The sequence below is a fragment of the Pleurodeles waltl genome, chromosome 3_1 (assembly GCF_031143425.1).
Source record: "Pleurodeles waltl isolate 20211129_DDA chromosome 3_1, aPleWal1.hap1.20221129, whole genome shotgun sequence".
Classification (NCBI taxonomy): Eukaryota; Metazoa; Chordata; class Amphibia; order Caudata; family Salamandridae; genus Pleurodeles; species Pleurodeles waltl.
In genome coordinates, this window is record NC_090440.1 from 1,035,091,841 (window position 1) to 1,035,119,031 (window position 27,191).

Genomic DNA, 27,191 nt, shown 5'->3' on the forward strand with positions numbered 1-27,191 from the left:
CCAAGTTGTAATAAAATTTAAGATTATCAAAATTTGGGCCGTATATCCCCACCAGTAAGAATGGAGCAGCACTCCCACTACATTGCGCCACCATGTATCTCCCGCCTGCATCTGCCACAACCTCCCTGAGACCAATACCCGAGGACCGCGAAGCCCAGATCAATACACCCCGTGCATGAGTAGTGAACCCTGCCGCTTCTAGGGGTGAGCATTGGGCTGCCTGGCGCTAAGTGTGTCCCTTGTAAAATAGCAAGATCCACTTTGTGTCTATGCAAGTAGGCCACCACCTTACAAACTTTTTCGAGCATCATTTAAGCCTCTCACATTCCACGTGACTAGTCTGAATCGGCCAGGGCTCCCTTGTGGTCTGTATGCAAATAATTATGTGTCATTGATTACATGACACCATGTAAGTCCCATATTGTCCATAAGTCTGCACTCGCTCGATTAATACATACAGCACAATACCTACGGTGAAAGTTTAAAATACCCCTCAACTTCCACCCCCTACCCACAGCAGGCATTACCCCAACACGCCTAGCTGACATCTAACTCTCAACTACCCTCCCACCCTTACTTAAGTAGACTACCCCTTCGCCCTTCTATAAGTGTGGTACACGCTTAGGTGGATGTTACCCAGCCTCCTCGTACTACACCTATACGTCAGCCACCTACAGTTGTGACAAACAAACTATCAAGCATTAGAATGAATCATATTTCAGAAAAGTGATAACCAAGGAACAAGAAAGCCCCCCTGTCAGCGCCATTGAATGTAGAATCGCCAACTGCCCTGATGTTGGCCTGCACAGTATGAGTCCCACAACTGCCCACCAGTATTCAGCAAAATCATGTAGAGCACAGCAGCATGGGCCACATCACTATGGTGCTGTAAATGCCCCCCCCCTGGAATATGCAACAGAAATAGACAACTCAATCACCAACTGTCTAGGAGTCAGTGTCTTCACCCCCGCAATTTCCACTGCCTGCCTTTCTACGTTTAACAAATTGAGCAAGCTTTTTGTGGTCAGTAAAAAACACTGGCTTCCCGTTGACCTCCACACGTAGTTTGGCTGGGTAAAGCATGCAGTATTCCAGATGTAGTTCTCTGAGTTGTTTTTTTCCAGCGATGAACTGCTGTCTCGCCTCCTGCACTTGCAGTGTGAAGTCCGGATAGCGCGAGACCTCCATGCCCTCATATTGCAGCGTCTTTAGTTCCCTGGCTCGGCGCAGAGCCGCGTCTCGGTCCCTGTAGTTTAGCAGCCTCGCTTTAATAGGGCGCGGAGGGCCACCCGGAGGTGGACAGCGGCCAAGGAGCGATGGGCTCTCTCAACGATAAACAGATCAGAGAAGGTTGTTCGTCCCAGCAGCTGGACAAGTAAGCGCTCGATGAAACCCTCCATATTGACTATTGCGGTGGACTCTGCGACCCCAACTATACGTAAGTTGTTTTTCCGGGACCTGACCTCTAAGGCGTCCACCTGAGCCTGTAGGTAGCTCAAGCCTTTGCTCAGTTTAGCCTGACCAGTGGTCAGTTCCATCTGACCATCCTCTACCTCAGATACCCGCCTCTCTGACTGGTCGAGCCTCTCCGCATGCTTGTCCAGGCGTTCAGTCATTCTATCCATACGGTAGGAGAGGGAGTCTATCTTGCCATCAATCTGAGTCAGGCTGTGCTGCATCGCCACCAGCATTTGTCTCAAGTCTTGCTCCTCACCTGTTGCCACACCAGATCCCCCTGCCAGGCCAGACCCCGTATTGTCGCCTGAGGAGGCCGCATGTCTGACGCCGGTCGAACTGCAGCTTGGCCTGGTTTTTGTCCAACTTGCCCATTGTACACACCCCGGGGGACATACAATTCCAGATGAGTCTTTCCACACCACAGCAATGTCGCGCGTCAAAAGTCGCGGTCACCAGAATCCAGGCCGTGCGACACTGCACTGCGACACTGCACTGCGACTCTCAGGGCAACCTCACCTCCCCGCTCACGCTGCCTCACTCCTTATCTGTCTCACTGTGCCCCGTCTTGGTAGCCAGCCTAATCCTTGCAGATGTGCTATGTCGCCATTTGCCCGGGGAGTGCGACTGATGATTATGCATCTCAGTCTGTAGGGCAGTTAGTGTTCAGCTCCAGAGTAGCCACATCCGGGAGGCAGATCCCAAAAAAGGGTGGGGGGCTGGGGGACCAACCTCACCTAGCAGGGAATTCAGCCGCCGTCCACCAGGGCGAACCGCCCGCCTGCCGCACAACGTGTTTAGCTGGACCTCTCACCAAAGTGCCGCTCCTATGCCCGGTCCGACACTCGGGCCACGCGACCTCCCAACACCTCGCCGCACCTGGGCCTCCGGGAACCGCTCTAACTACTGCCGACCCAAGGCATTCCAAAATGCAGCGTCTGACCCAACTGATGCCCGGGCCAGGATTGCCGCCACTCACCGCCGCGGCTCCATCGCACCTCCATAAGATGCCACAATGCCTCCACTAGCGCCCGGAGGAGGAGCCGCCCAGTCAGGCTCCGCTTCCGGGTGCGCCAGATTCCAGCCTCCCTAGGCCTCAGTCCGATTTACTTTGGATAGAAGTAACTTCTGCGGCCGCCGCCTCAATCCCGTCCTCCAGGACAACAGCGCCGGCAGCATCAATGCTTTACAGGGTTTTTGAGCTTGTTTATAACTAAGGATTGTGCACACATTGTGAAGTGGCTGACGGAGCTCCTTCACAGCGCGGCCATCTTGCGGCCGGGCAAGCTCCGCCCCTCAAGAAGTATGATTATCGTCTGTTGATGGGGTGCTTGCGGTGCCACAGGTCTGAGTGCTCCATCGTAGCTGCAAAGTATGAGAGCGGGGTATTGAGTGGGGCCAACCTGGACATTTCTGATCTGTCCTAAGTTGCCACCATAACATCATTGAAGTCATCTCCCACTATGTGGAGCAAAAAAGTTGCCTCCAAAACAATCTCTGTAAGCTTGGCCATTGTGGATGCTTGCAGCATTGCGGGTGCGTACACGCACAGCAGGGTGACATTGGTCTTGCCCCAGAACCCCTGCACCCCCCACAAATCTGCCATAGGGGTCTGTACATTGCTTAGTCGCCCTAAATGGTGGGTCCGTTTTAATTAGTATGGTGACACCTCTGGAGCAGGTGGTGTAGCCAGCTTGCACCGGCGTGGTGTATATGCCCCCCAGGAATTGACAGTGTGTCCCCTGGAGGTTAGTTTTGTGTAAAAAGCCAACATCTCGCTGCAACCATTTGATGTATTGAGCTACCAAGTCCATATCCATGTCAAAATACTGTGGTGTCTAAGGGTTGAAACTATGCCATGCCTCTGTATAGCATTTCAGTGTGGTCAAGTATCATTGTCCAGGACCAAATACTGGCTGAAATGTCTGAACCCGCCCCCCTTCTGTGAACTAGTATAACTAGAAACCCCATGCTCAGTCCCCGACCCTCCCCCCCACTCCATCTCAGTGTAAAGCCACTTAATTGAAGCACACCTTTAGTCCTTTAAAGGAGAAGTTCACACTCAGATCCCATCAAGTAGATGTTGGAGGGTGTGGGGTGGCCTTCCTCACTCCTCTTCAGCCCCAACCAAGACAAACCATCCCAGTTATGTCGCCCTCCGCATCCTGGCGTTAAACCGTTTTTTCGAGTGGATGAGTCTCAGGTTCATGCCCAATTTGCCAATAGCTGCAACCGCGGGGTGCGCGTCGTCTGGCCTGGTCGTCTGTTCCTCTCCCACAGTACAGTGTGGGGGGGTCCCCTCTCCTAGACCACATATCCTGGACTTTTGATTGTCACTGTCCGGTCACCTTCCAAGTCAGAGAAGGCCACCTGCTGTCCCAGGCCCAGCTCACCATGCCACGGAGTCCCTCTACTCCACTGCATCACCTGATGGCCCTTCTCCAGGTCTGTGACTTCTCCTTTGGCTGTGCTTCCCCTCCATCTCAAGCCAGTGTTTTGATCCCCCTGTCTTGTCACCCAGGGCCACTACTTGATCCATGCCTCCTCTAGCACCTGGAAGAAGAACAACCTCAGATGATATAAGACTTTAAGCTTCACCGGGAATAGAAGCATGTACTGCATCTGAAGCGCCCGCAGCTTGGGTGTGGTGTTGCCTTTGGACCTTGCGTGTATAGTCCAGGATTACAAGAATGTTTGTATTTTCTGGAGTATTTCCCCCAGGCACCGAACTTCATTAACGATCTTGTTGCGGTCATGGAAGTTCAAAAATCTTACAATCACAGTTCTTGTGGAGCCCCTGGGGGAATGATCCCACCCAGTGCTTGGTGTGCCCATTCTATTACAAAGCAGGGGAAGACCTTGCCATGGGGAGGGACTTTTTTCTTTTTTTAAGCAAAGTATCCATAAAAAAGCACCATGTTAGGTCCCTCGACCCCTTCGGGGAAACTCACAAATCTCAAATTGTTTTGTCTTGCTTGATTTTCTGCATCCACCGGACCACATCCTTGGTGGTGGCCAGGCCTCTGTCACCTCCCTCCGGAGCCCATGGACAGTGTCCTCCAGCTCACAGATTCTGATTTCAGTTACTGTCACTCTTTCAGCCACATTGTGGAGATCTTGACGCTGGAGACACCTCGAGGCTTACTTTCCTCCCCCTTCTCCCAGGGTCTTTCTCAAGACGACTGAATCACGAGAAGCAAAGCAGCATTGTCCGGCATGGTTTAAGACACCTTCTCTGCCTGTGGAGCCAGCACCTTAGTATAGCTCTCCATTTTTCCCTAGTGGGATGGTTTTGGCTCCTTATTTTAGGCATGGTTTGCAACACCTCCTCTCCTGGTGGAACCACCACCTTAATATAGTGGTCCATTTTTCCCTGGCAGAGGTGAGTTTGGGTACTTATCCTTAGCCATTTTCTATGACTAGGGTTCCCCCTCCCCACCCCGTAGCATCATGGAGTGGGGGCCCCAGGGGCCTCTCAGCCCACTGAGCCGAAGCAGGAAAGCAGAAGAAGAGTAAAAGAATGACCCCTTGTGCCAGTGCACCTTGTCAGTGCACTGTCTGATCGGTATTTTGGTTGGGCTAGCTCCTCCACTGCATGACCGTAGCGCCTCTAGCCACCACAAGGCCACGTCTGCCCCTGGATCTGCCGTCAAATGGCCAGCTTTGGCAACCCAGCAACCCCCCAAGTCCTTTCGAAGGTCAGTTGCAATTAGAGGGTCTCTGTTCTCTCCAAAGTTTGCCAGGCAGTGTGCAGTGCCCCCCTCAAGTCTGTAGGGCCCCGCAGAAGCACAGCTGTATCGCTCAGTCCGGGGCATCATGTACCACATGCCTCTTCTGTTGCCCCCCAAACTGCACTGGACTCTTGTCTGTGTCCCCAGTGCCTTATGACCCCGCATGAAGGGGAGTGAAGACAGAGAAAAAGGATATAAAAAGGGGTCCAAGAGCACCGTCTCCGCTCCACCCCATCTCGCTCCTTAGCCACAGGACAAAGATGGATCATCAGTGCTTCCTAGCGATCCCTGCACTGCTTTAGTGCTGTCCCTCCCAGGCTCAGTGTTACTCACTGGGTCCTCGCAGCCCACGCAATGGGGTGGGCATGTGGAATCGCTTTACCCCCCACTGCAGTCTTCCTCTGCACTGACCTGTGGCTGCTTTGCGCCGCCGATGTTTCTGGCCCCCAGGACCTGTCTGTATCTCCCGGGCTGTGGTCGCTGCTAGCCCATATCACGGGGAAGGTACATGGTCGAAGAATGCAGACGCCGCTACAGATTGTAAGGCTATTGCACAAATCAGAGGGGGAGAGGGTGCTGTTGTGCAGAGCTCTCCCTTGCTCTTCAGCCACCTTTTATGATGTTGCCCCCTCTGATGGATTAGGCTGGCATGGCCTGCCGGCCTCCATACCAGCAATGTTGCCCTCTGGGGTCTCTGTCTCTGTTGGAGGGCCCGGCCCAGCTCTGTAGCCCCCCACCAGCTCAGGAGACAGAAGGGGGAGAAAGGTGGCAGAGCTGAGGCACTCTAGTCTGCGTCACTTCCTCACCTGCCCTCTTGGCGGCCCTGTCACATTCTCCTTCAGACCGACAGGTTTCTTACTCTCCTGCAGCTGCCATTTGGCTGGAGTGCCCGGCAGGTCCTTCAAAGAGACATTACTCGGCTCAAAGTCTCTAGCGGGGGTGGCAGGGGGTGGGCACTGATTCCCCATTGATTGGCCAGTTTTCAGATTAATAAGGGCGACATTCGGAGTGGCAGGTTCCACTGGGAAGGCAGGACTAAGCACGGATGAAAGTTGGGCCCCCGGAGCCTATGGGCTTCACCGCTTCTCGGCAATCTTGCAGGCCACACAAACCCGTCTCTACTTTTATGCTTAAGACAAAGTGAACTATATATACTGGATTAAATTGTTTTTCAGTTTATGAAAGGCAGCACGTTTGTCGTAATTCCTGAGTGTATAAGGAAAATATTTCCTGAATGCATTAGGAAGGGGAAAGACACAAAGCGTTCCAAAAAGGTCTACGAAAACGTTTATCATAATGGACAATGCTATTTCAAGGCAAGTAGATGTGAAGTTAAGAATAGTACATTTATACAGCTTTATATATAACTACCGAGACAATATGCTGGCAGCTGATATTTTTGCAGGTAGATATTAAAAAATCAATATTGTGGTAGGACACCTTCATATTCTGAAAGTGCCGCTGGTACGAAAACTGTTTAAACCATTTTTTATAAAAGTGCCTGTATTTCGTCTTGCAGTAATTATCATTTGTTTTTTTTCTCCATGAGATGGCAAACTGGAAATGCTAGCCACCATATTAACAGGTCTTGTATTTCCTATACCCTTTATGTCTGTATAAACACAGTTGTTTTTAAAAGTTTCATAAATATGAGGCTTTATCTCATGATAGAAAGGAAAGACTCCAGATATTCGTAGTCCAGAGCAACTGGTCCCGCTGCTACACCCAAGTACCCATGATTATGAGTCTTGATCGCCAACGTTGAAGCTTTAGGACTCATCAGCTTAAAAGTTCCAAGTTCAGAACCTGCTTTCCCGTTCTTTCTTTGGTACTTGCTGGAAGACCGGAAGCCTAGTAAGACTAGTTAATAATTTAGTGATTCGGTGAATTTGCTTTGTGCTCATTTGAACGTTTCCTACCTGAAGCCTGCATCATTTCACACCAGAATGCCAACTGTAGACCTTTACGTTCACAGCACCTTCACCTTATAGCTGCGGGCTACGATGCCTCATTAGTGGAAGTGCCAAATAAAATGAAAATCTTCTTTCTTCCTGATATTAAGGGCCTAACACTTCCTAGGTGGCATTTCTGTGACTTGGGAACTTTTCAGCAATTTTATTTGATTTGTCATTGTTTCTTCTGTATTTTTATCGCTTGCAGGGCGCATAAGTTGTATTTTCTTTCCAACATGTGGTTTAATTAGCTGCAGAAGACTTTTTGTGGTGGGCATCAGAATTAGCCCCATTACACTTGCGTTTCAGTGGTTTCTAACTAAATAAATAAGGCTGTTTTGTGCTTTGCATGGTCAGTTGTTTTAGTCAGCATTTTCTTGCCTTTAAATACAGGGGGAAGAACACATATGTTAAAGTTTTGGAAACCATGCTTAAGAGTCAGAATACTTTTTTTAAATAGCAACTTAAATGCAAAAAAACTGCTTAAATGATCTGATGTACTGTTATTTTTCTGTTACAGAAATGTTTAAGAAAATTAGGTATCAGAGTATATTTTAAAATCGGAATCATAAAAATACTAATATAAGAAAAACACTGCAGAAATGCTTAAAATAATGTGTCAGAAAATTATTTTAGGAATTATTTTAGGAATAATAAACTCTAAAGAGAACATGAGATATCCAGCTTGTTAAATAACAGCAAACATTACTTTTATATAACCATTAATAACATTCTAGCCTCATTTATAGCACAGATTCTGTTTGGGGAGGCAATGTACGGGAGATGCCAGGCATTCAAGTAAAATTGAGATAAGGTGCATTTTCAGGAGCACGTTTCTGACGAATGCAACAAATACAGAAACCACAGCAAGGGAGGTTACATACCTTCTATGAAAATGTGTGGTAAGTATGGAATTTATGGAGCTGGCCTTTGTCTGCTGCAATAATTTTGCCATGGTCCTATGTTGTGCTTCAGCAGTCTAATGTCTGATTAAGAAATCAAATAACACTTCACAAGGTTGTGGTGAGGAAAACCTGTGGACAGTAATTCTGCAGAGACCAGACATACTTAGTTGAAGTTTCCAATGAACGTTGGCTGTAATCCCATACAGACATCAAATATCAGTCAAATCTGTTGATTATGCAGTCTTCACCAACTCAAACTGGAGGGTAAGTCCAGATAAGATTAGTAAAGCGCACTGTTGTAAGGAAATGCCTTTTTATGCATGATCACTACCAACGATTTGGATTGATGCTGCTGGTGTTTCAACTCTTGAGTGTGCACCGAGGCATGCTAACCAGATCTCAGTGCCAGTGCTCTGACCCTTAAAAGTAAATGCTTGATTAGCTTGTACTCAATTTGCATATGTTAGCTTTCCTCTAAGTCTCTAGTATATAGTACCAGGGGTACCCAGAGCCTGTAAGTTAGAATGTTTGTCATGGGCTTGATGAGGACAGTTCTGGGGGAACCCCATTCAGCATGAACTGGTGACAAAGGGTGCAGTAAAAAAAGATAGACGTGTATTAGAATGGTTTGGAAGCCTTGTCACATCTTGCTCCTGATGCTGTGACCTGTTTACATTCATCCACATTCTCATTGTGCCTTCTATAGGCGTCCTTCATGCTGTGGTGGTCTGGTAAGCTGTGAGGGTTGGTTAGCTGGATGTCTTTATTTCTGACTTCTTAAGGGTGGTGGAAAGTAAGAGGAATGCCTAATGTTCAGCACGAAAATTCACATGAGAATGGTTGTGACAAGAATATTATGTTCCCTGAAGCAGCTACAGGCACATTGTCCTTGCACATCATAGTATAGTATCTATAATGTTGTGCACACTCTGAAATGTATTTCCTCTTCTCCGTTGCAAATGTGCATTCTTGCTAGTGTCAATACATAAATGGAAACTCATCCATAGAGTGTATGATTCACAACTGTGACTCCCAGAAAATGGGAACTCCCCATCAGTGCTCTGCCTTTTGGCCTTTCCCTTCACTGCATCCTATTTAGAATTTTCCTGCCTTAAGTTCCTATGTTTTCCTTATCTTTCAGCCTCTGTTCTTACTTCCTGTTAGAAATGGGGTCTCTAGTTGGCAGAGGTATACCCCCTTGTTGAAGTAGGTACCACAGTCCAAGTCAGGGTAAGTCACAACACAGTCCAAATTATCCTGCATCCACCTCCCGATAGCTTGACACTGAGCAGTCTGGCTTGAATTAGAAGGCAATGTGTAAATGATTTGTGCATAATTTATACCATAACACAGTGAAATCACCACAAAAATACATCACACGGGTTTAGAAAAATAGAGAATATTTATCTGAATAAAATACTGGTAAAACGATTAAAATCCAATGTACACAAGCAAAGTTATGAATTTTTAACGATTAAATCTAACTCAAGTGCCTACAAACACAATATCTCCAACTAGGGCTATCACAGTGTCGTTGACGGAGTCGTTCCCAACAATCCGACACCACCGGTGATGGTTATGGAGTCACACGGACCACCAGATACAGTACCTTTTGAAAGTCGGAAAGAGGCGTCGCTGGAGTCGGTGCGGTGTCAGTCCCTTCTGGCATCCGAAAAAAGAGACATCGGTTCCGCACTGCAAAGCAGGTGAGGCGTCGGTTTCATCCGGGTGCCGGGGGAGATGATGGAGATTCGTCTGCGATGTGCTGATTCCTCGTGACCCAGCGGGGTTGCTGGTTCCAGTCTGTCAGGACGTTATATGTCGACATTGCAGTGTCGCGATGACCCACTGGAGTCGTGGACACGTCAGATTTGTTTTGCAGGCCTCGGTCGTTACGTGCAGCGAGGTCCACATAGCGGTAGCAGGCTGCGGCGTCGCTGAAGTCGTTCGGGAGTCGCTGGACTGGGTACTAGCAAAAAGCTAGTAGTTGAAGTCTTTGCTGTCCCTGAGACTTCAGAACAGGAGGCAAGCTCAATCTAAGCCCTTGGAGAGCAGTTTTGGGGGAAGGCAGAGTCCTTCCAGCACAGTCAGAGGCCAGCAGGGCAGAAGGGCAACAGCAGGGCAGCAGTCCTTCTCAGCAGAGCAGTCCAGAGAGTCCTTTGGGCAGCCAGGCAGGTCTTCTGACAGAGTTCAGGGCAGGTCAAGAAGAATCTGAGCCAGTGGGGTCAGAGACCCAGCTTGTATGCCCAAGAATGCCTTTGAAGTGTGGGAGACTTCAAAGAGGGGTTTTGAAGTACACAAGTTCCCCTTTCAGCCCAGTCCTGTCTGCCAGGGTCCCTGTGGAGAGATGATCAGTTCCTTGTGTGAGGCCAGGCCACTGGCCTTTGAAATGTAAGTGTCAGGCCCTCCATCCTTCCAGCCCAGGAAGCACCATTCAATGTGGAAACAAATGTAGATGTGACTTGGGCCCTCATTTTGTCATTGGCGGTAAAACCCGCCTACTGCCACGGTGACGGGCGCCAAAATATTGTCACTACGGCTACCATCCGTCCGCCATATCATGATCTCTGCCGGACTTCCAAGAAGGATGGAAATCCGGCAGTGACCATACTGGCGGACGATGGTAAGCTGGTGCTGCTACCACCAGCACCGCCATGCCAGTTGAACGACACCAGCCATATCATGACCTGTGGCGGTGTTCTGCTGGCGGGTGCTGCTGCTACCGGGTGCTGCTGGCGGTAGCACCGCTCTTTCCCTCCCCGAAGACCTCCTAGAACAAGGTAAGTCGGGCTTCCGACAAGGGAGTCGGGGGGAGGTGTGTGTGTGTCTGGTTGTGTGCATGAGTGTGTGTGTGAATGCGTCTTTGTGTGTTGTGTTGTTTGCATGGGTGTATGCGTCTGAGTGAATGCGTGTAAAAATGGTGAAGTGAGTGCGTGTCTGCATGTCACTGTGATTGTGTGTAAGAATGTGTACAAGCATGTCTGGAAGTATGCGTGTATGCCAGTGTGAGTGATTGGGTGTATGCGTGGTGCGTGTCTGCGGGTGTGTGCATTTATGGGGGGTGGGGGGAGTGAGAGGAACGGAGGGGGTGGAGGGAGAGTTTGGATGGAGGGGGTGTCAGGCGTGTGTTGGGGGGGGAGCCGCCTACTGGTGACAAGGAAGGATTTCTCTGTCATAAGTAGGGCTTACCGCCATGGTTTTCGTGGCGGTGCTAACGCCATGAAAACCATGGTGGTAGGTAGGCTCAAAATTCCGCCGGCGGTACTATGCCAGCCGCTGGGCTGGAGATTGACATCTTCAGCCCAGCCACTGATACCTCCATGGTGGTATGAGTGGAGAAGTGGTGGGTTGGCTGAAGCCAACCTGCCATTCTCATAATGTGGAGGTATGTACCGCCAGCCTGTTGGCGGTACTACCGCCACATTAACACTCGCCGCCGGGGTCATAATGACCCCCTTACTGTCTTGTGTTTGTGGTTGTATGGGTGGAATGCACAAGGGAGCTGTCAACTAGCACAGACCAGATGTTTATTGGAGACAGGCTGTAAGGCACAGATGGATTTAAGTGCAGAGAAATGCTCACTTTCTAAAAGTGGCATTTCTAAAATTGTAATATAAAATCCAACCTCTCCAATAAGCAATATTTTCTATTACGATTCTGGCCATACTAAATATGACCTGGTTACCCCATTTCAGATCAGAGTCTACCACTCACAAGGAAGGCACAGCCGGATGTAAGTGCAGAGAAATGCTCACTTTCTAAAAGTGACATCTCTAAAATTGTAATATAAAATCCAACCTCACCAATAAGCAGGAGTTTCTATTATCATTCTGGCCATACTAAAGATGACCTGGTTACCCCATTTCAGATCAGAATCTACCACTCACAAGGAATATGAGGGCAGACCTAATGCACTCTATGAAAGGAGTAAGCCCCACAGTAGTGGAAAACAAATTTAGGAGTTGTCCACTACCAGGTAATATAAAACACACATGTACATGTCCTGCCTTTTACCTACACAGCACCCTCCCCGTGGGATACCTAGGGCATACCTTAAGGGTGACTTATGTGTAGAAAAAGGGGGGTTTAAGGCTTGGCAAGTACTTTTAAATGCAAAAAGTGTAAGTGGCAGTGAAGCAGCACACATTGGCCTTGCAATGGCAGGCCTGAGGCATGGTTAAGGGGCTACCTATGTTTGTGGGACAATCAGAGCTGCATGCCCACTACTAGCATTTAATTTACAGGCCCTGGGCCATGTAGTGCACTTTACTAGGAATGTATAAGTAAATCAAATATGCCAATTGGGGGTGAACTAATGTTACCCTGTTTAAGGGAGAGAGCATATGCATTTTAGCACTGGTTGGCAGTGGCAAAGTTCTCAGAATCCTAAAACCAACAAAAACAGTGTCAGAAAAGTAAAGGGCGGCAGGCAAAAAGTTGGAGGATGGCCACCCTAAGGCTGTCTAACACTACCTGTCTTTCTAACGAGCCTCCAGCTGTTCTCCAGTGCTGCAGAGTACCATCGGGTCCTTAAGCTCGCCCTCCTTCTGGATTCCTTCGTGCATCTCAGCCAGTCTCCTGCCTCCCTTCATTTGGGAATCTTGCTCCTTATTTTGCTCCTCCTTTGCAAAACGCTCTCCAAATATTACTTGCTTTGATCACCCAGAAGTAATGACTTTCCTGTTGAGCATATTTAGTCTCCTGGCTTTACACAAATTTTTGATTTGCCAGTGCACATCTTTGCCGACTTGATTAATGCTCCTTTCAAGAAAAAGCCTGATATGCAACCAGTAAAAATAATGGCCATAGGTTTGAAGCTTCTTAGTGGTTCCTGGTCAGAGTAACAGCACAGTGCAGTTTGAGAAAAAATGTGTCTTATATTCAATCCAACGGCAACCTTTAGGTGTTAGGTGCCCCATGCCCAACGTGCCTCACTTCTGCTAACGTGGTGCTCGGATGGCGTGTTGGATGCAGTAGCTCCTCGTCGGTTCTCACCTTCAGTATGGATGGTCAGGTGGTTAAGTGCAGGCTGGGGAGACCATTCTGGTGGTGCAGGATGCACCAGTCTTGCTGGAGGTCTTTGTTGTCCTGGGCAGGTGGCACCAGTGGATTGGTCCTTATATGAATAATCTTGGATTGGTGGATTGGTCCTTGTATGACCAATCCACAGTGGCGCCTTTCCTGTTGTTCCCTTTGAATGAATTCCCAATCCAAGATGACGGTCATTTGCTTCCTTTGGTTTGCTTTTTGTTCATTTAACAGTATATTAGGCTGCCAGACCTTGTCAGTAGAAATATGTTTGCGACGCACTCCTGTGTACATGCTCCTAGTTAGTTTCTTGCGTTCTTACTAGTTTTTCTGCTCGTTTTACCCCATTCTGGATTCTTCTTAGAGGTTTTCGTGCCCTTGACTTTTCCTTCTCCAGAATTGGTTCTTTTTTTGGAGCATCCCATAACCTATGATACCTCCCTGTTGGCTGGGTGTCTTCGAGAATTAATTATCCTTTCTTCCAAGCCAAGGTCTCCAGGATCCGAAGTTGACCACCGCAACCATCGATTGACATTAGGGCCCTTATTACAACATTGGCGGTAAATCCCGCGTACCGCCGTGCAGAAGACAGCCAACACACTGCTGTGGCGGCGGAATTCCTCTACAGCTATTACGACCCACAGCTCGGAATCCGCCAAAATCCAGACCACACAATTCTGCCACACCAAAGGTCAGTGATAAACTGGCGATAACCAAACCTCCACCGTCCCGCCAACAGGTATCCGTCCACACTATCACGACCCACAAATCCATACGGCGGTCTTTCAACCGCAGTATTCCATTGGCGTACACACCACTACGCTCAAAATACACACACATTTACAAAACACAACCACATTGGACAAATAGAAACACACACACCTGATACACAAACACACACCACTCCCACACACCCAATCCAATATAAAACACACACCCACATCACACACAAACCCTTACTACCAAAATTGAGAAAGAAGGCCAGAGAGAGACACCACCAGAAACAACACTAGCATCCACAGGCACACAACACCATCACTCACACACCATCCACGCACCTCAGAAAACACACACGAACACATCCCCTCACACATCACAACACACACCACCTCACACATCACCCACACCACATCATGGCACCTCAAAGACACCAAAGGCTCTCTGAGGAGGAGCTCAGGGTCATGGTGGAGGAAATCGTCCGGGTAGAGCCACAGCTTTTCGGATCACAGGTGCAGCACACCTCCATTGATAGGAAGATAGAGCTATCAAATCAAATCATTAACATTTATAAAGCGCGCTACTCACCCGTGCGGGTCTCAAGGCGCTAGGGGAAAAAGGGGGGGTTATCGCTGTTCGAACAGCCAGGTCTTTATGAGTCTCCGGAAAGCGGAGTGGTCCTGGGTGGCCCTGAGGCTGGTGGGGAGGGAGTTCCAGGTCTTGGCCGCCAGGAAGGAGAAAGATCTCCCACCCGCCGTGGAGCGGCGGATGCGAGGGACAGCAGCGAGTGCGAGGCCAGAGGAGCGGAGGAGGCGGGTGGGGACGTAGAAGCTGAGGCGTCTGTTGAGGTATTCCGGTCCCTTGTCGTAGAGGGCTTTGTGTGCGTGGGTGAGAAGTCGGAAGGTGATCCTTTTGCTGACAGGGAGCCAATGCAGGTGTCTCAGGGGTGCGGACATGTGGCTGCTGCGGGGTATGTCGAGGATGAGGCGGGCCAAGGCGTTTTGAATGCGTTGCAGGCGATTTTGGAGTTTGGCTGTGGTCCTGGCGTAGAGGGTGTTGCCGTAGTCCAGGCGGCTCGTGACGAGGGTGTGGGTCACGGTTTTTCTGGTGTCGGCGGGGATCCAGCGGAAGATCTTGCGGAGCATGCGGAGGGTGAGGAAGCAGGCGGAGGACACGGTGTTGACTTGCTTGGTTATGGTGAGAAGAGGGTCCAAGATGAAGCCGAGGTTGCGGGCGTGGTCTGTGGGGGTCGGTGCGGTGCCGAGGGCCGTGGGCCACCAGGAGTCGTCCCAGGCGGACGGGGTGTTGCCGAGGATGAGGACTTCCGTTTTTTCAGAGTTCAGCTTTAGGCGGCTGAGCCTCATCCAATCTGCGACGTCCTTCATACCCTCTTGTAGGTTGGTCTTGGCGCTGGCGGGGTCCTTGGTGAGGGAGAGTATAAGTTGGGTGTCGTCGGCGTAGGAGGTGATGATGTCGTGCTTGCGTACGATGTTGGCGAGGGGACTCATGTAGACATTGAAGAGTGTCGGGCTGAGTGATGAGCCTTGGGGTACGCCGCAGATGATCTCGGTGGGTTCTGAGCGAAACGGAGGCAGGTAAACTCTTTGGGAACGGTTTGAGAGGAAGGAGGCGATCCAGTCCAGGGCTTGGCCTTGGATCCCGGTGGAGCGGAGGCGGGTGATTAGGGTGCGGTGACAGACGGTGTCAAAGGCAGCCGAGAGGTCGAGCAGAATGAGGGCGACTGTTTCACCGTTGTCCATCAGGGTTCTGATGTCGTCAGTGACTGAGATGAGGGCGGTTTCAGTGCTGTGGTTGGTTCGGAATCCGGTTTGTGAGGGGTCGAGCAGGTTGTTGTCTTCCAGGAAGGTGGTCAGCTGTTTGTTGACGGTCTTCTCTATTACTTTGGCTGGGAAAGGCAGAAGAGAGATGGGGCGGAAGTCTTTTAGGTCCCTCGGGTCAGCCGTAGGTTTCTTTAGTAGGGCGTTGACTTCGGCATGTTTCCAGCATTCGGGGAAGGTAGCAGAAGAAAAAGAAGAGTTGATGACGGTCTGGAGGTGCGGGGCGATGATGTCGTCAGCTTTGTTAAAGATGAAGTGCGGGCAGGGGTCCGAAGGGGCGCCGGAGTGGATAGAGTTCATGATGGATTTGGTTTCTTCCGTGTTGATGTGGGACCAGTTGTTGATGGTGATGGCCGTGGATGCCGGTTCGGTGGTGTATGGATGGGTCTGGTGTCCGAAGCTGTCGTGGAGGTCGCTAATCTTGCGATGGAAGAAAGTGGCGAGGGATTCGCACAGATCCTGTGAGGGCGTGACGGCGTTGGCGTTGGCGCTGGGGCTGGAGAACTCCTTGACGATGCTGAAGAGTTCTCTGCTGTTGTGTCTGTTTTTGTCCAGTCTGTCGGTGAAAAAGTTCCTTTTGGCAGCGCGGATCAGGTGGTGGTGTTCGCGGGTAGCGTTCTTGAGGGCGGTCATGTTGTCAGCGGTGCGGTCCTTGCGCCAGGCTTTCTCAAGGGCGCGACAAGTTTTCTTTGATTCTTTGAGGGTGTCAGAGAACCAGAGAGGTTTTTTGGTGTTGGTCTGTCGATGCGTGCATTTGAGGGGAGCGAGGATGTCTGCGCAGTTGGAGATCCAGTTTGTGAGGTTGAGGGCTGCGTCGTTGGGGTCGGTGGTGAGGGTGGGTTGGTTGGTGTCGAGTGCGGAGAAGAGTTGCTCTTCGGGGATCTTGTTCCACTGTCGACGAGGGATGGGTTGGGTGCGGAGGTGGCGGGTCTCGCGTCGGAATGTGAAGTGGACGCAGCTGTGGTCGGTCCAGTGTAGGGCGGAGGCGTGGCTGAAGAAGACGTGTTTGCTGGCGGAGAAGATGGGGTCAAGCGTGTGTCCGGCGATGTGGGTGGCGGTGTTCACCAGTTGTTTGAGGCCGAGGTTGTCGAGCAGGGTGGTGGTGTTGGTGTCGTTGTTTTGTTCCAGATGGAAGTTGAGGTCACCTAGGAGGATGTAGTCCGGCGTGGCGAGGGCGTGCGGGGAGATGAAGTCGGCGATGGCGTCGCTGAAAGGGGCGCGTGGCCCGGGAGGACGGTAGACGAGGGATCCTCTGAGGGTGGTCCTCGGATCGGTGCGAATCTGAAAATGCAGGTGTTCAGCGGCGAGAGGGGTGTCTTCGGTGGAAGTGGTGACGCTGATGGAGTCTTTGAAGACGATGGCGATACCTCCTCCTACCTGGTTAGTGCGGGCTATGGCGCAGAATCGTCGACTGGGTTAACGCAGTGGGACAGCACCCCAGAACAAGGGATGACATCAGGAAGAGGTGGAACGACCTACGGGGAAAGGTGCATTCCGTGGTCTCAAGACACCAGATTGAAGTACAGAGGACTGGCGGCGGACCCCCACCTCCTCCCCCACAAGTAACAACATGGGAGGAGCAAGTCTTGGCTATACTGCATCCTGAGGGCCTCGTAGGAGTAGCAGGAGGAATAGACTCTGATAAGTCAACTCTTAACTATTACATCCCCCACCCTACCTGCATGCTATCACATATCCTCACCCTCACCCTGATCCCCCTCACCCCCATCACTCCAACACCTCACAAATGTGCCCCATCACAACCCACCCACCCCAACACCAAGCCCTGCATGCAACACCAAAGCATGGACACCCATCACCAAAGCATGTCCACAACAGCTACCCACACAGACCCCAAACCAATTATCACACAAGGTCCTAGACAAGAATGCAAGCACTGGAGTACAGGGTCACTCACCCATTGCACACAATGGCACACACAGATGCAATAATCATGCCTTTACACCCCTGCAGGACCCCTACCCAACGTCACTGGACAGGAGGTTCCAGACATGTCCACACCCCCCACAGAAGAGGCCCACAGTGATGACAGCAGCTCTGTCCAACTGGATCAAGATGACCAGCCCAGCCCATCAGGGACCTCGGGCCATTCAGTTTCCCTGACACTGGCACATGCCACCACAGAGCCTCCCCCCTCAGGAAACACCAGCACAGCACCCACCCAGCAGGCCCATCCCTCTGTCCCCAGGACACGTCAAGCAGCAGTGTGTCCACCACTACAGGGAACCCAGGCAAACCCACCACCCCAAGAACATCAGGGACCTGGGGGCAGGGGCAGTGGCAGTGGGCACACGGTTCAGGGGACAGATACACAGGAAAACAGGGGAACTGGGAGGACAGACGTGCGACAGGGGGAGGACAGACCCAGGGAACCCACTCTCCACGAGGCCCTCTCCAACATCATGGGAGCGTATCATCATTCCCAGGAGACGATAGCAACAGTACTGGCCAACTTTCAGGAGACCCAGCGGCTGCAGGAGGAACACTATCTGGGTATCAGGGAGGAACTCAAGTCCATCAACACCACCCTGGTCACCATTGTAGGGGTGCTGAAGGACCTTGTCAACACCAGGAGGGACACTGTGGCACAACAAGGGGCCCCTTACACTATCCTGGATGATGAACAGCCATCCACCTCCGCCGGCGCTAGTGGACAGGATGCACCGCCACAGGACCACAACACCAGCACCCCACCCCCTGCAGATGGAGAACCACCCCGCAAACGGTTCCTGAGATCCAGGAACAAGACAGAATAATGCCAAGACCCCCGCCAGGAAATGAGACCCCCCTGAATGTCATCCTTCTGTCCCACTTTGTCACCCTGTCAATCCTTAAACTGCCCTAGCTCCACTTCCTATGCCCCTTTGGACAATGCACCTGTGAAACAAATAGACTGGACTCTGCCATGGACATTCCTCCACCATCACCCCTGACCATTTTACAACCCCCTCCACTTATTTGTACAGAAATAAACACCCTTGAATCACAAAACAATCTGGAGTCAGTCTGTGCTTTCACAAAAGTGTATTTGCAATAACTATGGAATATAGCAATGTCAAATTTATTGTCAACATACCGATGTAACACAGCTCTAGCCCATGAGGTAATATAGCAGAGGTCACACAGTGGGACCCACATCTGTTAAGTGGAAAGGCAAAGTGACAAGTCAGGATCCATACACTGAGTGAAAATGACAGACTTATGATAGGTCAAACAATTGTATGAGATGTGGAGGCAGTGATATCTTCTTCCCTGTGTCTCACTGGAAGTATTGCTGGATAACATTGTTTCTGTTGTCGATATCCTCTTCTTCTGCCTCCTCTCTTCACTGTCCACAGACTCCACAGCTGCCACAAGACCTCCATCTGGAGCATCCTCACGAGAAAAGGCGCCTGTCGTCGCAAAGCCAGGTTGTGCAGCATACAGCAGGCCACGATAATCTGGCACACCTTCTTTGGTGAGTAGTAGAGAGAACCACCTGTCATATGGAGGCACCGGAACCTGGCCTTCAGGAGGCCGAAGGTCCGTTCGATCACCCTCCTAGTTCGCCCATGTGCCTTATTGTAGCGTTCCTCTGCCCTTGTCCTGGGATTTCTCACTGGGGTCAGTAGCCATGGCAGGTTGGGGTACCCAAAGTCACCTGCAAATGTCGAGGGACAACTGTTAGACACACACTAACCTGTAGGGACAACCCCAGACCCAGACAACTATTCACAGGGTATAGGGTCCTAGTCCTCACCTATTAGCCACACACGGTGCCTCTGGAGTTGCCCTATCACATCAGGGATGCTGCTGTTCCTCAGAATGTAAGCGTCATGCACTGAGCCAGGAAACTTGGCATTCACATGAGAGATGTACTGGTCTGCCAAACACACCATCTGCACATTCATCGAATGGTAGTTCTTCCGGTTTCTGTGCAGCTGTTCACTCCTGCGGGGGGTACCAAAGCCACATGTGTCCCATCAATGGCATCTAAGATGTTGGGGATATGTCCCAGGGCGTAGAAGTCACCTTTCACTGTAGGCAAATCCTCCACCTGACGGAAACAATGTAGCTGCGCATGTGTTTCAGCAGGGCAGACAACACTCTGGACAACACGTTAGAGAACATTGGCTGGGACATCCCTGATGCAATGGCCACTGTTGTTTGAAAAGACCCACTTGCCAGGAAATGGAGTACTGACAGGACCTGCACTAGAGGGGGGATCCCTGTGGGATGGCGGATTGCTGACATCAGGTCTGGCTCCAACTGGGCACACAGTTCATGGATTGTTGCACGATCAAGTTTGTAGGGGACTATTACGTGTCTCTCTTCCATTGTCGACAGGTCCACCAGCGATCTGTACACAGGAGGATGCCGCCGTGTCATCACCTGCCCCAGCGGACGTGCCCTATGGAGGAGAACAGCGAGCAGAGAGTCAGCCAACACTGCGGTATTACAAAATGTAATTTGCACACATTTGTTAATCCTCTTGTTACTGTGTGTATGCAAGGTCTAGATAAGTGTGATGCAGTTATTATTAATGCCATGTGGCCCCCTGAAATGGCAGCTGCCTGACCTGTAAGGTGGGACAAGGGGATATGAGGTAACTGCGCTGGCGTTCTGCACCGTTGCGGTAGGCGGTCGAAGACCACGGCGCAATCCTGCTTTGGTTAACATTGGACCCTATGGGACCCAGGAGCCAATGACGATGTACGCCGGTGGTGACGGTACGCACCGCCGCAGACGTGACCGCCATTTTCTATCTGTACACTCACTTGATACCTGACTTTTAACAGGAGAGGACCTACACTGCAAGTGCGGCTGTGACCTCAGTCTGGAAGCAACAGTGGCTCGTGTCTGGGGAAAGGGCACCTGCCTTCACTTCGGAGGAGTTGGAGAAGTTAGTGGATGGGGTCCCAGTACACGCTACTCTACGGTCCTCCAGACAAACAGGTGAGAACACTGTGAGCATGCTGCATGGGCAATGCCTGTTTGGAGTGGTGTGGATGGAAGATACATTGGGGGGGGGGTGGACTGAACCCTGCATGAGCGGACGGTGAGTGTATTTGCTTCAGGGCAAGGGTGGGAACGTAGGCCAATGACTGTGACGGTCCGGACGGTTAAAGTTTTTCCTTTTCCCCTGTACTATTCCTGTAGGTCAGCACCCACCAGAAGAAGGATATTAGGTGTGCCATCGCCAAGGACGTCCGGACCCTGGGGGTCCACCATAGACGGAGCACCCCCTGCCGGAAAAGATGGGAGGACATTCGCCGCTGGAGCAAGAAGACGGCAGAGGCCCAGCTGGGGATGGCCTCCCAACGTGGGAGGGGTGCCCGTCGCACCATGACCCCCCGGATGTACCAGATCCTGGTGGTGGCGTATCCGGAGTTGGATGGGCGCTTGAGGGCATCACAGCAGTCACAAGGGGGTGAGTACAGTCACATCCATCTGACTCTGCGCGCATTACGAGCTGTCTGGGTGGGGGAGGTGGGTAGTGGGTTACCCTAGGCCAGGGCGAGCTTTGTAGGCAAGGTCCCTTTGTGAGGCAGGGTATGTGGCACCCCAGCCCCGCCAGTGGTAAGAGCCATCTACACCTGGTCAGGCTCCTGTGACTTCCATGTGTGCAGCAATCGGGCAGAGGCCTTGTACCCCATGGCCCTATGAATTATCTAGGAACTATAATTGCATGGCGTAGTGCAGAGGGCAGCTGTGTCTGTACTGTCCGCCAACGGTAGTGGTATAGCATGCACTGAACATGTCTTTCTTCTGTTTCCCCCACCCTTTTTGTGGTCTCCCTGTTCTTGTGTGCAATAGCATCATCAGGCGGAGGAGCAGTGGCACCAGAGCCGGAGGGAGCTGCATCCCACTTGGCCCTGGAGGGCGAGACAACGGAGTCTGAAGCCACTAGTGTGCCCACCGCATCCACAGGTACAGCCGCCACCCCCCCCTACCAGCACCGCCCTCCCAGCAGCCCCTCAGCATGTGTCCCGTGGCCGCTCACCCAGGAGGGTGGGCATCACCTTCGCCCCAGGCACCTCAGGCCCTGCCCCAGTCAGCCCTGTAACCCTCAGTGAGGAGGCCTCCTGAGATCCCTCACTGTTGGGCAATCTACCATTGTGAATGCCATCTAGGGTGTCGAGAGGCATTTGCAACAAACAAATGTATACCTGGAGGGCATTCATTCTGGCCAGGCAGCCCAACAGAGAGCATTTCAGGCTCTGGCCTCAGCACTGATGGCAGCCATTGTCCCTGTGTCCAACTTCCTCCACCCAGACCCAATCCACTGTACCTCAGCCTATCCCAAGCACACCATCAGACCAGCATGCATACACCTCAACACACAAGGGTGGCTCAGGCAAACATAAGCACCACACATCCCACAGGCACTCACACAAGCATCATACCCATGCACACATACCAACATCCACTGCCTCCACTGTGTCCCCCTCCTCCACGTCCTCCTCCTCCCTCCCTGTCTTGTCTCCACTCACACCTGCATGCACTACATCTTCAGCCACTACCTCCATCACCAGCACGCCCATCACCACACACCGCTCACATGCACTCACCACCCCCACTATCATTTACACATCCCCTGTGTCCTCTCCCAGTGTGTCTGGGAGCCTTCCTCCCAAAGTACACAAACGCAGGCACACACCCACTCAACAGCCATCCACCTCACAACAGCCTCCAGCCCATGCACCTTCACCCAAATTCAGCAAACCTACACCTCCTAAAACCACTACCTTTTCCTCCACTCTGAAACCCCCTCCGTCTACCCGTCACAGTTTGTCTAAAAAACTTTTCCTGGCTAATATTGACCTCTTCCCTACACCTCCTCCCCCACCCAACCCCCCCTCTCTGTCCATCCCCTAGGGCCAGGCTTTAGAGGTCCCAACTCAGCACCTCCGCCACCACATCACCAGGCACAGTGGTGCCAGCAACTGCGGGCTATTGGAGTGCGCCAACGAACATGGCTGCCAGTGTGCCACTGAGCGAGGGCAAGGACATTCCGCCACCTGCAAAAGTTAAAAAGTTGCCCACATCTCAGAGGGAGAAGCAGAAAACACCTGCCACCAAGGCCTCAGGGAAAACGAAAGGGGATAGCGCCACCATCCAAGGTGGGGAAGGGCCAGAAAATAAAGGGCAGGTCAGGAGAGGGCATGGTGGCACGACAATGGGACCAGTGTCACATTTTCTGTCCTCGTCGATGCCAACCTGTACGGCGGAGAAGACCGCCACCTGCACCGCCACCAGCACCGCTGTCATTGAGGCCGCCACCAGCATTGCAGTCACTGAGCCCGCCACCAGCACCGCAGTCACTGAGCCCGCCACCAGCACCGCCGCCACAGAGCCCGCCACCAGCACTACCGCCACAGAGCCCGCTGCAAGCACCGATGCCACTGAGGCCTCCACAAGCAACGATGCCACTGAGGCCTCCACAAGCACCGATGCCACAGAGGCCGCCGCAAGCACCGCTGCCACAGAGGCCGCCGCAAGCACCGCTGCCACAGAGGCCGCCGCAAGCACCGCTGCCATAGAGGCCGCCGCCAGCACCGCCGCGACGAACCCCACCGCAAGCACTGCCGGCTGCCCGTGACATCCTGAGCTAGTGGCACCACCGCAGACATGGCTGCCATCCCCAGTGGTCAGTCGTCCGAGGCTGGTGGTCAGTTCCAGGAGCCTGGGCAGCTTCCATGATGCACCACTTTCGGTGGAGGAAGGCATCCACTACCTCAGTCCTTGACACGATAAAACACTCCAGAACCATTGGAGAAAGGCATCCACTACCTCAGTCCTTGGCAGGATGAAGCACTCTGGACACAAAGCCCCCTCCAGAACCAGTGGAGAAAGACATCCACTACCTCAGTCCTTGGCAGGATGAATCACTCTGGGCACAAAGCCCCCTCCAGAACCAGTGGAGACTGTTATCCACTTGAGAGACTGTGGCTTTGCACTCCCCAGGATGCAGCAGTGGGCAAACCACCCACTTGAGACACTTGAGAGACTGTGGCTTTGCACTCCCCAGGATGCAGCAGTGGGCAAACCACCCACTGGAGAGACTTGAGAGGTTGTGGCTTTGCACTCCCCAGGATACAGCAGTGGGCAAACCACCCACTTGAGAGAGTTGCGAGACTGTGGCTTTGCACTCCCCAGGATGCAGCAGTGGGCAAACCACCCACTGGAGAGACTTGAGAGACTGTGGCTTTGCACTCCCCAGGATACAGCAGTGGGCAAACCACCCACTTGAGAGACTGTGGATTTGCACTCCCCAGGATACAGCAGTGGGCAGCCCACCCACTGGAGAGACTTGAGGGACTGTGGCTTTGCACTCCCCAGGATACAGCAGTGGGCCCCATCGTAGAGCAGTGGCGTCGTGCATTCATCAGGCTGAGGTGCCCCCCACCCCCCTGAGGTGCCTGTTTCATTTCAATCTGATGCCCCTGCAGTGTTCTCTCCGTTTGAAGTCTGGTATCATGTGTGGGCCTCGCCCATGCATTTTGGGACCAGTGGTTCACGGACAATAATTGGTGCACTATCCAGACTTGTGTAGTTGGTGTACATAATTGTATATACTGTATTTCGAGTTTTGACTACTGGATTTTTCATGATTACAATCGTTCAACTCATTTCCTTTTGTCCTTGCGTTCTTACAGGAGGGGTGGGGGGGTGTGTATGTAATGTTGCTGCATGTATTTGTGTGTGTGTGTATGTTGTGGGTGAGGGTGGGGTTGGGGGTGTTACATGTTGCGTGTGTGTGTGTCACTCTCTTTTCCCTCCCCCCTCCCCGGTGTTGTAGGTGCAGTACTCACTGTGGTCCTCGCCGCCGTCTTTGGTGCTCCTGATATAGGAGCAGGAAGACCAACGCAGGGAGAATCTGGAGTTCTGGCTCCATGGGACCTGGTTCCTCGTGGGGTGTGGAGAGGTGAGTGTTTTCCCTTCCAAGTCCTGTTTCCGCTGTGTTTTTTTTCCGCGTGGGTTCCGCCCCGGAAAATGTGGCACATTGGCATCTTGTGATAGGGTGGGCTGTACATTGTCTTCTGCCTGTCTGTTGGCGGTTACCGCCGCGCTGTTTGTTTGTACCACTGTGGCAGTCGGAGTGTTAAAGTGCCTGTTTGTGTTGGTGGTTTCAGCCATAGTCGTGATTCAATTTCTTTTACCGCCGGCCTGTTGGCGGTCTTACCGCCGCTTTAAAACACCGACCGCCAGGGTTGTAATGAGGGCCTAGGTTTCTTGACTCATCGAAGAGGTGTAGCTGGAGAGTCTGATAGGGGAAGGATACTGGATCCAGTTTTTAAGATACTTTGAAAACTAATGGGTCTGTGGTAAACTCTGCCCCATTAGAAGCTGAAGGGAACAGAATCCAGTGGGACATTCTTTTTAATTTTTTTATGATGTATTTTTTTTTAATTTTATTTTGTAACATTATGAAAAATGGACCAGTACAGTTAAGAGCCCGTCGCATCGCAATCATAAGCACAGTGTTTCAGGGACAAAGCGTGATATTGTAGAAACAGTGCATCATATTATACATTTCACACATTTGACAGTGGTGGGTATCAGCATAAATGTATATAATCTATAGCCCTGGAAATACTTATTACATATTAGCAACTGGATCATGGCAAGTATCTTAGTATTTAATGCTGTCCCCAGTCCATAATATGTCCTCCACCAACCCCATATTTTCTCAAACTTACGGGGACAACCTCTGCTACGGTAGACAACCTTTTCTGCAACCATGTATTGGTCCTTGCCTTTTCGCCATTCGTGTATATTAGGCACTTCTGGCGCATTCCAGTGTCTGGCTATTTCTCTTTTTGCCACCACCAATCCCAGTGCACGGAACAGCAGCTTGAACCTAGGAAGGTCTGCATCATTCCGGATTCCCAGCAAGACAAATTTTGACTCCAGTGGGGTTGGCACCTCCAGTATTTCAATAAGTTCCTGGGTTATCGTTTACCAGTAGGCCTGTATAGCAGTACAAAGTGAGTGTATAGAGGAACCTCTAGCCATCATACATCACAGACACTGCACCGAGGGGGCCCTTCCAATTTGATAAAGTTTTTGTCTGTCACAATAGGCCCTGTGGAGGATGTTAAATTAGATTAGGTACAGGCAGGATTTAATGGCTACTTCTCGGGGGTGCATGAGTGCCACCTCCCAATCTGTGTCATCGAACTCTCCTAGGTCCCGCCCCCACCTGGCCCTCAATGTACTCAGTCTGTCTGGTATATTGTTGTTGATCGTGTTATATGTGCATGCAATGGCCCGCTCCTAAGCACCTCCATCAGTAACCTTCCCTCCAGTAGGGCATATTCAGGAATTTTGATTTCTCTCAATCTCTGGGCTTGCCATGCTTGGCGCAGTTGCGCATATTTCAGAAATTGGGACAGGTACATGTTGTATTATTGCTGTATAGGTGAGAAGAGCATAATGTTTCAATTTTCAAGAATATCCCCCACTGTGGAGATGCCTTTTGTATTCCAAGATTCAAAGCCCTGTAGACATTTCCCTTAGCCATGTTCTTTTCCACAGGGGTGTCTCTCTAGTGATTCTTGGGTGGATTTACGCCATACCGTAATTGTAACGGGTGTGGTCGGGGGAGACTACTTAAACCTGACCGTCCGTATAGATAATGTAAGTGGGAATTCTGACCAAGCAGGTCTCTTCCAAGACGTAAGGTCAAGTTGTCTTGTGGGGTGTGAATCCAGTCATTGATGGTTATCAGTTGTGTTGTCCAGTAGTAGCCTTCTATGTCAGGGAGGGTGAGCCCCCCCTTTGTATGGGTTGTGCTCTAATGTACTGACTGCTATCCGTGTGTGACCAGCTACCGAAAGTAGGATTCTCAACTCAGGATTTATTTTGGCAAATGCCGTCTGAGGGATCAGGTAATATGTATTCTGGAGCATGTACAGCAGCTTGGGAAGGGTAATAATTTTACAAAGGGCCTCTTGTACCCCCGCGCCCCACCTCTGCTTGAAAGTTTTATATAACTCTACTTATGTTCCTGGAGGAACGTGTTCCCCTCTTTACGGTCAGAAAGATCTCCAGGTATTTAAAGCCCTCTGTGGTGACTCTAAGGCCCTGCGGAATCATCTGGGGATCTCGTAGCTCTCGCGGGGAATATAGTACAGACTTATTCCAGTTAATTTTGTAGCCTGAGTTGGTCCCATATTCCTGCAGAGTTCGAAAGAGCAGTAGGATGGCATTTCCAAGGTTGGTTATATGTAGGAGTATATCGTCCACATAAAGCAATATTTTTTCCTCCTGTCTCTTTTCACTGGAAATCCAGAATCTATGAATGTCGGGGTGTTGTCTTGTCACGCCTGGCAGCGATTGCATTGTGAGGGCGAACAAAAGGGGCTGTAGGTGGCATCCCTGCCTGTTACTCCTGGCCATCAGGAAGTCATTGGAGGTCAGTCCATTGACTCTTATGGCTGCTACAGGATTGCACTATAGAATTGCTATCCATTTTCTGAATTTGGGGCCGAACCCAAATTTGCACAGTGTCTGCTCCAGAAAGGGCCAATGAACAGTGTTGAAGGCCTTTCCCGCGTT

At 51.2% G+C, this 27,191-nt stretch overlaps 1 protein-coding gene across 4 annotated transcripts in view; it reads left to right on the forward strand.

The window, feature by feature from the left end:
* PARP9 (poly(ADP-ribose) polymerase family member 9) overlaps nucleotides 1-27,191 on the forward strand; it is a 507,325-nt gene that overhangs the window by 26,932 nt on the left and 453,202 nt on the right. For 2 of the 4 annotated variants that reach the window (XM_069224307.1, XM_069224309.1), the window contains exon 2: nucleotides 9,562-9,749. The exons of the other annotated variants lie outside the window; for them this stretch is intronic. The gene's annotated coding sequence lies outside the window, so the exon portion shown is untranslated. The remainder of the gene's footprint in view (nucleotides 1-9,561; nucleotides 9,750-27,191) is intronic. 4 annotated transcript variants of the gene reach the window in all.